At 37.3% G+C, this 14166-nt stretch overlaps 1 protein-coding gene across 2 annotated transcripts in view; it reads left to right on the plus strand.

The window, feature by feature from the left end:
- Window positions 1-896: 896 nt before the first annotated feature.
- Window positions 897-14166, plus strand: part of LOC148526686 (protein FAM240B-like) — a 37047-nt gene continuing 23777 nt past the window's right edge. For both annotated transcript variants that reach the window (XM_088470272.1, XM_088470273.1), the window contains exon 1: window positions 897-972. The gene's annotated coding sequence lies outside the window, so the exon portion shown is untranslated. The remainder of the gene's footprint in view (window positions 973-14166) is intronic.

Genomic DNA, 14166 nt, shown 5'->3' on the forward strand with positions numbered 1-14166 from the left:
TGCTGGTCACATCCCCTGTGGCGACACACAATAGGCCTTTCATTAATTTCAGCTCCAGGCCCATGTGGACCTTAATCTGGCACTATATATATATATATATATATATATATATATATATATATATACTAGCTGACTGCACTATTTTACAGAACCCACATACTAATAAGTTTGAAGATTGAATTTTAATTTTTCTGCCAACTTTGACATTGATGGTGAGTGAAAAAATCCATGTAATAGGCTGCATTTGGAAAACAACTTGGAAAAGCATTTTCACCTGGCTGGTTTCATCAGCTCTGTACAGCATTTCACAACATCCTGCCACAGGAAATACTGTATAAAATTAAATTATATTTCTATCAGTTTACTACTCAGACTCACGCACAGAATTGTAAATAACAACAACATCTAAATAATACAGCATAGTTCATTCCACACAAAGGATCTGAAATAGAATCTTACATTGCTATAAAACTAACAGGCTTCATTAACCTGTGATTCCCTAGTGATTGTATAGCAATACAAAAACCACAAAGATTTACTAGAATATTCTGGGAGTTGCAGTTCAACAACAGATTAAGAGCATACAGTCCAATTAGACTTCAGTATCCTTAGTACTTGTTCACTTGCTCATTTCTTTCTTTTATATATCAAGTGATTGTATTCTGTGTAGTCATATTTAAATGAAGAATTTCAGCGGTGAGGAAAATACAATACTGTACATCGCTGTCAGCTGTGTGAAAGTGCTATCAGTTCTCATGCACCCAGCAGGCTTACCCACTCCAGAAGCTAAATCAAATTGAACTTGTCTGTTCTTTTAAAATAGCACCTGTCACACAAACCCATGCAGCCAGAGGTGGCAGATGAGGTCACTCCCACTAGCTCACTGTTTCAAGACATATAGCTAGCAGAGAGGCAGAGCAGTGTCACATCCACATTTATTTAACAGAATCATCAAGACAAAACAACGCAACAGTAAGACTAAATGCCTTTAATTACAAAAGAGTTGCAAAGAGTGTGTGCAATTATATTATAGCACGTTTATTGATACTTACAAGCTTCTTTTTGTTTGATAGACTTTTTGAACATTAAGTTAGAATGGTAACAGTTTTTGTTGATTCATGTGTATAACAATGTATAGGCTAATCTGCTTGTTGGTCTAATTTTTTTATTTTTAATCAAGTATTGTTTATTACGTTTTCTTTTACAAGAAGAACATTTTTTTTAAATACATACACAAATATGAGCAATGTGTCATAAAATATCAAAATAAGTGTAAAAATTGATCAAATGGTAATCTAATAGTAGATCTCTGAATATTCAAAAATAAATTAAGACAATTCAGAGAAATAATGTATACAGTTAACATTAACAATGCTGATCTTGAGAATGAAATATACAGTGACTGGCGGAGGTACAAAAACAATAAAAGAACCAGAGACGTTGAGGATCAAGAAGGGCATAATGGGAGTCCTGCCACAGGGACCAGATCTTGTCAAATTTATTGGGACATTTTCTCTTGTGATACATATTTGTTGGATCCATTCTTACAGTAAAATGGCCATTCGCTCTATTATAATGATTGTCTTCTGCACATATTCTTATTTTTAGTCTTAATTACCTTTGCCCCAACAACAGCAGTAACACAAACTTTTATGATCTCCATGTTTCATTGTAACTTGACAGAATCCAGTGTATAAATAATGTCACACAGTTGGACAATATAAATGAACATGAATTGATAGTTTTACAAATTTGCATTCATCTTTTCAATCTGTGTAGACCAGCATATGCTGCTTCCTTTTAACATGTACATAATATCCCCTGATGTGGGTACATGTATTTATAATACCTCATAATCTCAGTAAATATATACTATACCACTGTGTATGTAAATTTTTTAAAAATACTCTTTTTGACTAGCTTTATATATATTATATGATAACTTTAATGGCACTGGTGGAATGAAGTAACCATTGAATACTCTACATCATATACAACAGCCGGGTAACCTAAGGTATGCAGAGTCTCATTTTACCTTAATGCAAATGAGGGTTACCCTATTTCATACAAGATAAAAAGATTATTTTTCTCATCCTAAAAGACATACATCAGAATTAGATTTGGTGTGGACTATAATTATACTTGCAGGTAAATACAGTAGTTCAGGCTTTAGCATTGTTGCGTAACATGGTTGTACTGTATCCAAGATCCTGCTTATCCCTCTTTAATATCAATGTCAATCTCATTAAAAGCACAAAAAGATTTAAAGCTCTTATCTAACCATTAGGTGGCACTAACTGTGCTGCTAAATAATGAACATAGGGCATACTGCATCTGGTACTGTACAGTATATGGATACTAATCCAGACCTTGTACAGGTCTCATAAATCTGAGGTAACTATTAATATTCTAATATTGTTACAATATTATATTCATTTGTAACAATCTTAAGCAAATAATGTCAGTACAAAATATTGGTTATAGTGTGAGGAGAATGAGCCTTGTTTTTGTTTTTTACAAAGTACAGCTTTTTTTTTTTTTAGTACAGTGAAGTCAGGAAAGTGTTGTGAATTTTGTGTTTTGTACTCAACATTTTTTATTTGATTGTCGTTTGACAAAAAAGTAGTAACCTGTGTGTTTCTCGAAGTCTGTGCTTTAGAAATTACCATAAAAATCCCCACCCATCTGTGTCACATGAAGCACTGAGAATGTGTTTTTTGATGGAGAGCTTTGTGTTGTGGAAATTTAGCCTTCTGGACTTATGGCGTACGTTTTCTCTGTAATAGAGCCTTTTATTGTATTTAAATTTAAAAAAATGGGGTAGAAGAATAACACCAGAAACAAGTACTATATGTAGGCAGTATTTATTGAAGTATATTTTCAGAATATCCCCCAAAAACACTAATTGTCAGGGAGTAAGGGATCGCTAGGTTTTTAACAAGGGACCACAACAGATATCTCCAGTATCTGCAGCGCCTCCTCTGTTTCCTACCACAAAGCAGTCCCCATAGCTTGGGCCTGTAGCTAACACCATCTTCAGGTCCCGTAGTAGTAGCCTATGTCTTACAGTTCGCAGTATTTACCTGGAGATGGACCCGCAGGATCCCTCCCGTTGCTTTCCGCTTGCACATGCTAAGCCCCTGTCCTGGCGACAAAGTAATAATACGTTCAGGTGAATGAAAATTCCTTATTCCTGTGAATTGCAGCTATAAGTAATCTTTACTATCAGGGCCAGGCTGTAAACATTGTTTAGGTTGTCTGCCCATTGGAGATAAAACACTTCTTTTTACTAGTGTTTTTGAACACAAGTGAATGCATGCAAACAGGTAAGACAATGGAATTGGCAGAGCCATAATTAGACATTTTAGTTCTATAGGCAAGAGACAACACTGGCACCCCCTACCACCAATGTTTGTGAGAGTGGTAGTAGATACTGCCTTGAAGTAGTGGTACCATGGAGAAATACCTAGTCCTTTTCAGATCTAGACTACCTCCAATGCTCTTCTTCTCCGGATCCCATCCATCATGTTGTGGCTTCACTTGTTACATTTTTACCTGCAGTTCAGTAAATATGACTAAGTTAATAATTAACACGTGCACTTCAGCAAAGTGGTTTCTCAGATCTAGGTTACAAATAATTCATGCTCACTACCATCCTACAAATCACTGATCAAAAATAAATATTTATTTTCTAAGAGCTGTGTCTGAACCATGAATGGACATGCCTTAAGTATGTCAATCCAGCATGCAGATATCAGAATACAGTAATACAGGTTACTGCATGAATAGTAGCATGGTAACAATGTCAATGTATCAAAACATAGATTACCATGTCTGTTAGATAGTGGCTTTTAATTGAGAAACATCTCCCAGTATAATTCTAATGGCTAATTCATCTAATTGAGACATATGGCAGACTTGATCAATAAATCTTTCCTGAGCAAAGTGCAATCCCCTAGAGATATATAACAACATGGAAGATAGTTCATTAATATGTATTTACAGTAAAAGCTCTATAATATTTTCACATTGGTGCAACCATACACATAGCTAGACAGCAGCATTATCAAGATGATACACTATATGTGTCTGTGCCATGGGGAGACAAGGGACAATTCCAAAAATTAAAAAAGGTAAGTTACAGCTAGAAGCATCATTTTTCCATAGTCCAGTGGTTTCCAAACAAGGAGCTGTGACACTCTTGGGGACCTCAGCACACTCACAGAGGTGCCGCGGGTGGTCCACTACCAAGTAAAATTAGTTGGGCCACCATGTTTGTAGACTGGGCCGAGGGCTGTGTTTGAGTCTTAGGGAGACAGCATGCAGCCATTTATACAGGCTGCACTACTTGTGTTGTCCCTCCCTTTCTTAATTTCTCCTTCAATCGCCTTCTCCTCTTCCTGTGTGGCAAGGTGAGAATAGGTTAAGGAACCCTGATGATTTACTGCCAATACACCAAAGGTGAATGGGGTGCCATGGCGGAATCCTGGGCTACCAGCAGAATCCAATGTAACTAGTGTCACTTCACCTCGCCTGTCCACCCCTGGTTCTGGTCCACCACTCCCATGTTTGTCACATACTCTGTGTATACTTCTACTCCCACTATATGTCTGACTTTGTCACCCCTCTATCTACAATATTCAATGTGTACCAATGTCTCTGTTGTCCCTTTATGCATATGTCTCCCATTTCATACCCATCCCCTTTGGGTCATCCTTAACTCAGGGCAAATGTGCACCGCACACCTTGCACACATTATAGATATGCCCATATGTACTCTCTCACAAACAGGGTTCTCCACTACCTTCTTCTCTCCCTGCACTGTCCCTTTCTGTGCTCCCATTCACACTCAAAGTTTATGATCCCTTCTGTGTGTCAACCCCAGGGCACTGGGTCATGGACTGATACTGTTCTCTATCTTTCTCTTTGGAGCCTATTTATTAACAATATTTTTACTAAAATAATGTGAAAACAGGTGTTTTCATACCCTGTGCACATTATTTTGGTATCACAAATTTACTAAAGGGCAACTGGAGTAGAAATTGCAAAATTCAACTCCAAACCCTAATTATCACATATTTTTAGTAAGTAGATCGCATTTCCCATAGTTGTAATGAGAAATATGATCTGCCCAGATTAACTAAAAATATATTGTGAAAAAATACTGGGGGAAGCATGTGATAATAACGCCACCTGGAGATGGCGTTATCCACGGTTTCCCCCAGTTCCCTAAATCCTGCTCTGCTCTGACAGGCAAAGCAGAGCAGGGGGCTAACCCCCTGTGATCAACTTTTTGGTCTAAATAGACCACAAGCTGATCAATGCAAAAAAAATTTTTTTTAAAAACAACACTTACCTGCATCCAGGGACCGGTGATCGGTGCTCCAGATGTGTCCTCTGGGGTTTCGGTCAGCTGGTCTCTGGGCTCCTGCACTGTGACCCTGGTCAGCTGCTGCATAGAGGGGGGGGACTGCAATTGGGGGGGGTTGTGGTATGAAAAATACAGGGAGATGTGCTGACAGGATTCTCAGGGACAGAGCTTTATCGCCAGCTCTGTCCCTGCATGCAGAAGTGAGTTAGAACATACATGGGATATTTCCTAAATTCGCAATGTGAATTTAGTTGGAAATATCACACTGCAGCTGCAGTTTAAATGCGGATGTAGTAAATAGGGCCCTTTGTCCTTTGATTATTTCTCTGTGTAATGTATCCTCTTTTACAGTCTGATTATACTTTTTATATTGATCAGGTTTCATTGTAATAGTTCACTGTATGACGTTGTGGACCCTTGGTGGTGCCATATAAATGAAAGACAAGATTAATAATACATAAATCACATTTCACAAATAACCCCATTACTAGCATTTGAATTTCTAGATATGATATTCAGTGGCTACAACAGTGTAGAATCCATAAAGCAATGGAGAAAGAAGTATTTTATAAAGCATATTTAAATGTATGAACACTAAGCCAAAAATGTACTAAATAGATTCTTATTTTTATATGTGAAGCAAAAGTAATTAACTTAAGTGTGTCTTCTTGCACATCTCAACTTTGAATTTCTAGACTAACTTTTTAATTATACATTACTTGGTTTAATAATCTTTTTTTCTTTTTTTAAATATGTAGATGTTCAGAATTGCCATTTAAATGCATAAGGCTTTAGATGATGCAAATTATGAAATCATTACCTAAAAAAAAGAGAAGACATAAATGTCTATGGGCTTCTAAACTCAATGCCTGTAAAAATGTCCAGCATATTTACAATGAAATGACCAGACAACTGGCGACAGGCATAAACATGATTTACATGGAACCATTTTCTAACCTCAGAAGTCACTACTCCCCAGCTGGCATGTCACAGACGGCACATTTCCAGACATTTTATACCCTATACTCCATGTACAACACAATATACAGTTCAGCTATAGGACATGATCTTTTATAGTAACATTTACAACAACCTTGTTCAGCCTTTGCTTGCTAGATCATTAACAACACTAGCGGCCCTACTAGCGATGGGTAATGTTGCAATAGAGGCCATTAGGAGAAAGGGCATATTGCTTTATATTCACAAGCCTGACGGATAACCAATCAATTTCACAGCCCTTTTGTTTTGCAGTGCATATCCTATTATATCGCGGAGTCAGGAAAGCAAATTAAATCACACAACATAATCTTTAATCTCAGCTATTACATTTTTGATTTGAGCACATTAAGTGAACCCTTTATCAAAGCTGGAACAACCACACAGATAGGCAAGGCATAATGTAAATACATTATATGTCCAAACAACATGATTTATTCTTCATTTTGTATAATTTTCAACTTTAAACTGTATATGCTACTGCTTCAAGTGGTATACAGAATTAATTTGTTACATAAAGCCAAGATTCATAACTGCCAACACTATATCATATCCAGAAACACCAGAAAAAAACATTTATTTATAATATTTGCATCAGCTTCTTGTAGCAAAGTTAGTGTTCATCTGCTGCATATATGCTCAATATATGTAGTAACTTATAAAAACAACCATAAGCTGTATTGAGAGACATTTATAAAACCGACATGAATAATAAAATTGCATAGTTTTGGTGATAATGGTAAAAATGTTTAGAATCTCTCAATTCTTCTAATATAGATTATTTCATATAGTGCATAAACAGACAAAGCAAACATCAGTACTGAAGTACAATAGAACCTATGGACCATTCAAGGTAGATCAATTTCAAGCTGAATAACAGTTTGAAGAAACATCATATTGCAGAACAAATGTCTGTATATGATATTTTAAATGTGAAGATATTTTGAGATATTAAGGGGCCTATTCATCATGACATAATTATCACTAGTGATAATTATGTTCTAAACTCGCTGCAAGTTTAAAATTTGTTTTGGAGGCATTCATCATGCCTTCCTAACAAAAGTATCACTTCCGAAAAGCTGTTCTTTTTGTGGAATCAGCTTTTTGGAAAAATTATACTTTTCCCCATACATCTGAGCAATCCATAAGGATTTCCTCACTGCTGCATGTCTCTAACCCTACCCTCATTCTATATTCCCCTACTGTGTCTCACCTCCCCCTCCGCGGCTTCCAGTGTCCGATCCGATCCGACCGCTGTCCCACCCCCTGTGTCCTCCAGTGTCCATTCAAGCCTACCATCCTCCCCCCCAATGACTCCCCCACGGGTATTCAATGACCCCCCCGTGGGTGTCCAATCCGCCCCCCCTAACCCCGCTCACCTGTCTCTCATCTCTTCTGTATTTTTCAGCCGGTGAGTGTGGCCACATGTCTGCGGTGCCTGGGAGCTCTTAGCTCTGGGGCTCTGCAGTGCAGACACAGCAGGGAGGGATCTTAATAGATCCCTTTGCCCTGGCTGGCATGTAGATCTTCACAGGCTGATGTGTAAACAGCAGCCTGTGAAGATTATCGGGGGCTGAATGCCATCTCAGGATGGTGTTCAGTAACACCATCAATGTCACCATCATTGTCCGAAAAAAATGCATGCTTTTTCGGAACTTGATGAATGGCCCTGACATTTATTTTTTTGTATGTGAAAATGTTAATTTTCACCTGCTTTTGTAAAAAATAAGTGATGATGAATAGGCCCCTAAATAAAATGAAATAAAAAAAGAAAAACACTGTGTTTTCATTGATAAATAACCATCATTGGCTTTGATCAGTAATAAACTGCCCTGGCTGTGTTTGCTATATTATTTTTCTTTTTATGAAAGTAATAATGAGAGCACCGGGAGCGAGCATTGCGATAATAATGCAGATGGCCTTTGCAGGCTTCCCCCCATTTCCCCTACTCCAGCTCAGCCTTTCCTGGCTGCTGATAGGGAGAGCAGAGCCCGGAGTAGGATTCTGTGATCAGCCATGTGTGTCTGATAGACCACAGGCTGAGCACAAAGAAATAAAATAGTTATAATAGAAAATTAAAACATTATACTTAACTGCAGCCAGGGACTGGTGATCGGTGAGCTTCTCGGTGAGGGAAATCGCAGAGACATAGCTTTCTCGCAAGCTCTGTCCCTGCGTGCAAATTTTAATACATTTATGTAACATTTCCTAAATTCGCAATGCGAATTTAGACGAAAATATCACATCACCACTGCATTTGAAATGTGGATTGTGGTAGAAAGGCCCCAACAGTTATATCAGTTACATAATATTTTGAGTCATAGGCAGTGAATCATGCACTTATGCCTCTTGCTTGTAAATGTTTCTGAGTTTGCCGTCTGTTATTGTTTCAGTAATTCATTATGTAACATTATTTATTTTATATATTAACCTAGTCCCTGCCCCAGTAGAGCTTAAAAAGCATACTAAGAATACATTACATATTACTATTTTATGTAGCTCGTATACACTGTATGATACTGTATACATTTACATACACACTATAAAAATAAGATATTTAAACACAAACTACATAGTAAAGTTATAAGAATAGTTTAGTAAGCATAGCTGCATTCCTACTAGCTTTTAATATCAACATCATTCTAACAATGTAAGCATCTATTGGGTAACCTGCTCTTTTATTCTGTTACAATACTACATTGGCCAGCATATATTGTTCTATGGCAACCATCATTGTAATGCAAAATGAAAAATCTTTAGGAGCCTTCAGGCAATCTCAGTGTAGAATCTTCTGCTTACACTGAAACAAATAAGAAAACATCCCCAGCAGCAAAAACATTGTGAGGCTCCCAAGAAAATCATTTGAAAGGATACAGCTTATTAGAACTGAAAAATGTGGTGGAATATTATGAAGACACTGAACACGAGACTCGTTTTGTGATCATTGTTAAGGGTTAGATTTGTTACATAGCGTAAGATTAGGGTGAGCATTACCCAATAATAATTACATTTATAGAGATTGAATTGAAAATAATATATTTTATGTAGCACACACATTTTTATATAATTCATACATATATGCTACAATATGGGGATACAGTACTTGGTTAATGGTTGTGTGATATACAGTAAGAGGTCAATTTAGTTACCTTTCCAATGTTGTATGAAAACATGATATAGATTCCCAGCTAAGGCCCAATTAGCCGCAAAAAGCTGAGCAGTGATGTTTTCGCCGCCTTCACGTGTTTTTAGGTGATACTTTTTCCCTGCGCGCTCCCGCTTATCTACGTATTCAATTCCAAAAGACGCAAAAAGGCAAACAGACGATATTGTCGAAAAGCGAAATTGGCGAAAAGTCCCTAAGATTTTGAGGAAATCAGTTTGTACCCCAGAAAAAGCTACACTAGCATTAGAATTCAATTTAGAAGTGTCCTAATAGCCCTAATAAAAGTGTTTTGTGTTCTTAAAATGTCAAAATTGCTTATATGCATAAGTACTGAAAAATGATAGAAAGATTTTTTTTTTTTAGAAAAATAAGTACCGAGGTCAAATTTGGGGTACATGAAAATGGGTACTAGCATATTTTGATTTTGAAGTCTCTAAAGTGAAGATTTAAAATATCTTAACAACATACTCGCTGCAGCCTTGTGCAATCCCCAAAACACCTGTCCCTTCCATATAGCCCCCCCAAAGTACCTGCCCCCCCTTTTTACCTATTTTCCAACACTCCTTTTTCTTTTTCGCCCCAAAAATGACATGTCATTCTCAAAAAAAATAAAAAAAATTTTGACTGATTAGTCATTAGGGGGTGTCCAAAAATTCTGGACCAAATCCCCACATTTGCACCCCAAAATAGAGATTTTACACTTCCAATTTGCCTGCCTATACATAAAGAAAACGTTTCTCCTGGTTTTTTTGCGCTTAGGCGAAAACTCCTGTAATTGAATATGGATATAAGTTTGTTGGACTCTAATACTAATTTAGCTGCCTTAATGGCCATTCCAAGTACATGTATGTGACAGTAAATATTGATATTTACTTTTACATACATGCAGCTGATAATGATATTGGCTCACAATAGTCTTAATGCACAATATTTTTAAATGATTAAACTTTATTATTAAAGTATTATTTAATACAGTATTATTACATCATAATATTGATAAAAGTTCACTTTATATTGTTGAAATGACTTATTAAAAAATTGGCTGTGTATATTATATTTGCTACTACTGAAAAGGTGTACTTACAGTACCAAACAGTATAAATACCTAAAGAAGACAATATAGTATAGAGGAAGGAAAGAGGCAATGTCCTTAAGCTGGTCACAAATACTGCAATACGCCTTCCCATGTATTAGACAGTAAGGACACAAAACCAGCACAATACTGATAATTGTCTGGTTACATTTGGATCATTGGGTCTGATTCTGAGGTGGACACTAATCCCGCCATGGCTGTGTCTTTTTACGCAGCAGTAGTGAGAAGTAATGCTAATGCTGCAGCCTCTGTAATGTGTACACAGACGCCCACCAGCTGCGTTTCTAATCCGCCACTTGCATACAAAAAGATGCACCATCAAACTTCTGAGCAATCCTATAGCTGCTCAGAATGTAAGCCGCCAGGGACGGTGAAGTTGCGGACAAAGACTCAGTCGCTAGGTGCTCGACACATGCCCGGGTTTATTTACCCCCCCCCAAACGCTACCATCCTTAAACACAGAATAACTTTCAATCAATCTGCATCCAAATACTCAGTACGACCGCCAACAGTAAACCATTATGACACATGCGTAGTGCGACTCAGAGGCATGCGCAGTACAAAAATCATCAGCCAATTGCGCAAACATTGGCATAGTGTCCACGTCTGAATCAGACCCATTATTTATTTAATTATTTATTATTTATTAACAGTTTCTTATATAGCGCAGCATATTCCGTTGCGCTTTACAATATGTTATAATGTTATATAAACTGAACAGACCCAGACTTTAGTGTAAGCTGGAAGACAAGGGTGTAGCAACAAGACATATAGAGGCCCCATAGCAAAAAAAATATTCACCCCCCCTTGATTTGCGCAATTGTTTAATTTTCACAGTAAAATAATAAAGTTACAAAGCAATAAAAGCCGCAGTTGATGTGTATATTCTTCTGTATTTTACAATGTGTAAATGATTTAAAGATTAGCATTTTGGAGAATTAGGGGCAGATTTCTTTGACCAATTTTTTGGGAAATAACCTGAAAACAGACCTTTTCGGGGGACATCCACAAAATGTAAGTATCCCCTGTATGTATTACAGGGTTTCTGCAGCAGATATCACTTTACTTTACACATTGCAGTGATGAGTTCCTGCCACGGTCCCTGGATGTGATTTTTAATACATATGGATGGTACAGAATTGTTATTGTCGCGAATAGCAGCGATACAAAATTGTAATGATCAGGTCTGAAACCCAATAAATAATAATTGGGCCAATTAGTTGCTACTATGTAAAGGGACAATATAGAATGGTTATGTACTTATTCTGGCAGCTGTACGGTATATAAAGAATGTAATGATACCAATTTAATATCAACAATGTTATTATAAATAAGAACATTTCTGGGACACCCACATTTCTAACAAAGCTGCCAACCATCAGTGAAGCTACTTTCAGGATGCTACAGTATCTGCAATGGATTTGTAAATTCTCCTTTTGTTCGTGTGGGTTCCTTTGGGTGGAGCTATGATCCAGATATGAAATTAAATAAATAAACATTATCTGAGTGTAAAATAATGTCACTATATATATATATATATATATATATATATATATATATATAAAGTATAGCGACTACAACATAATAGGGGTAAGTAAAAACTAATTTTTTAAATATCACTACATTATGTACATAAGTACCAAACTAGAGACAGAGTAGCCATATAAAGTACTAGGCTATGTGCTGTTTCTACTTTTGTAAAACGTTTAGTAAAACATAATGATATTTTAATAAAAATTCTGCACTTCAATCATTACAATAATCAATAAACAATACTCACAAAGGTTTCCATTAAATAAACCATACTGTACTGTGATTTAATATGCCAAAATTAACCAAATTCATCCATTAATTGAAAGTGTATGTGTATTTATTAACACAAAATTCTGTCATATTAAAAGGCACATACAATAGTTGGTCATAATATTCATGGATGTTTTTATACATACCAAGAAAACATTTTCAAAAATCCATTTTTATTTTTTATTTTGCAGCTAAATATAGCAGGGTCACGTTACAGTATTTCCACTGGAGTGACTACAGTTTATATCTATTCATAATATGTATAGAATTACAGCAGCTAATAATTAAGTGTAAACTATCACAATTATTAACAATGACATTTTCTTGCAGGTCACCATGAGCATTATCACATAGACTAGATTAATCATCCAGTTAGTCCAATTAAGTTAGGTACAGCATCAACGTCTCTTTTTAATTAGACCCTTCTGCATTTTTTTAAAGGTCAGCCCGGGAAAGTAAACATGCACTTTTCAAACATTAGGAATAGAAAATGCTGTAATATTACAAGCCGTGTTTGACAGTTACAAGACACTCTGACCTTAATGTGACACCTTGAAATACATCTTCTCTAGTTAAAAACAAAAAAAAATCCCTGTGCTTTTCTACTAATAGTTTCTGCTTGTAAATTTAGCTTTGTGAGCTAGTAAAATATTTAAAGAGGCCATACAGATACTGTAAGCATATCTGCTGACTTTATAATGCTTAGATAATGTGATCTACCATACTAACACTTTTATAACTGCTGACTGCACCACAAATATGTCTGAGCTCAATTTTATAGGTGCAGACAGTACTTGTTAAAGACACATTGGGCAGTCGCATCTGTGACTTTATTGTAATGCTGTTACAGAGCCCTTCCTTGGTGTACATACGTGCGTCCAAACGTTCAAGGACTGATGCGCCCACTGCCAGCATGTATAGATGCTACATTACCGTCAGGTGCGCCTTTGGACACTCCATCAAACTTGCACCAGCCCTATGGCAAGTGTAGTGTCTCCATCTGAGTATGGCCTCCTATGTGAGCAGCTGTGCGTCTCTGTACTAAACCGCTTTCAGCAACACGCCTGCGACACTTCCGATAGACGCAATATCTGCGTGTGTTTATTTAGCCTCCTCTCTGTTACCTCCCAGTAGGGCCCATCTGGCACTTCTGGCGACTGCTAGAAGGACCAGTAGCCAGTCCGTTGTCAAACCCCAGCAGTGCAGCTCCACCTCCCGGCGCTCTGCTGGGCCAGGAATACTGAGGGGGGGTGCTGCGAGGCCACGCCCCCTTGAGGCAAGTCCATGCCCCCTTGAGATGAGGCCATGCCCCTTTTGCACGCATACACAGAGGGAATGCCAGAGCTGCTTTGCAGCCTCAGTCCATCCCTGCCTCCCAGTGACTGTCCAGGAACACCCCTTACATTTGTTATACTACACATCTCAATTTGTTGACTCTGTATGATTAAAATCGGGACACATTTCTTGGTATGACACAGACAAATGCGCAAGATAAAAACATCGGCCTTTTGCAATAAATAGCAGCATAGTGTCTGACCAGAATCAGGCCTATTGTGTAATGGCAACATGAACAATGTATATATACATATACATGAAGAGAAAAGCAGTGTTGTCTAGATTAGCAGGACAAGCAGGGTTCTCATGGCCCCATAACAACAGTATCCACCACTGCTCCCGCAGTGCCTTACTGTTTGCAGCATTTGCAGGGAGTTAAACGCACAGGTCACAGTCATGAAA

Source organism: Taudactylus pleione, unplaced genomic scaffold (genome assembly GCF_031769625.1).
Source record: "Taudactylus pleione unplaced genomic scaffold, aTauple2 ptg000095l, whole genome shotgun sequence".
Classification (NCBI taxonomy): Eukaryota; Metazoa; Chordata; class Amphibia; order Anura; family Myobatrachidae; genus Taudactylus; species Taudactylus pleione.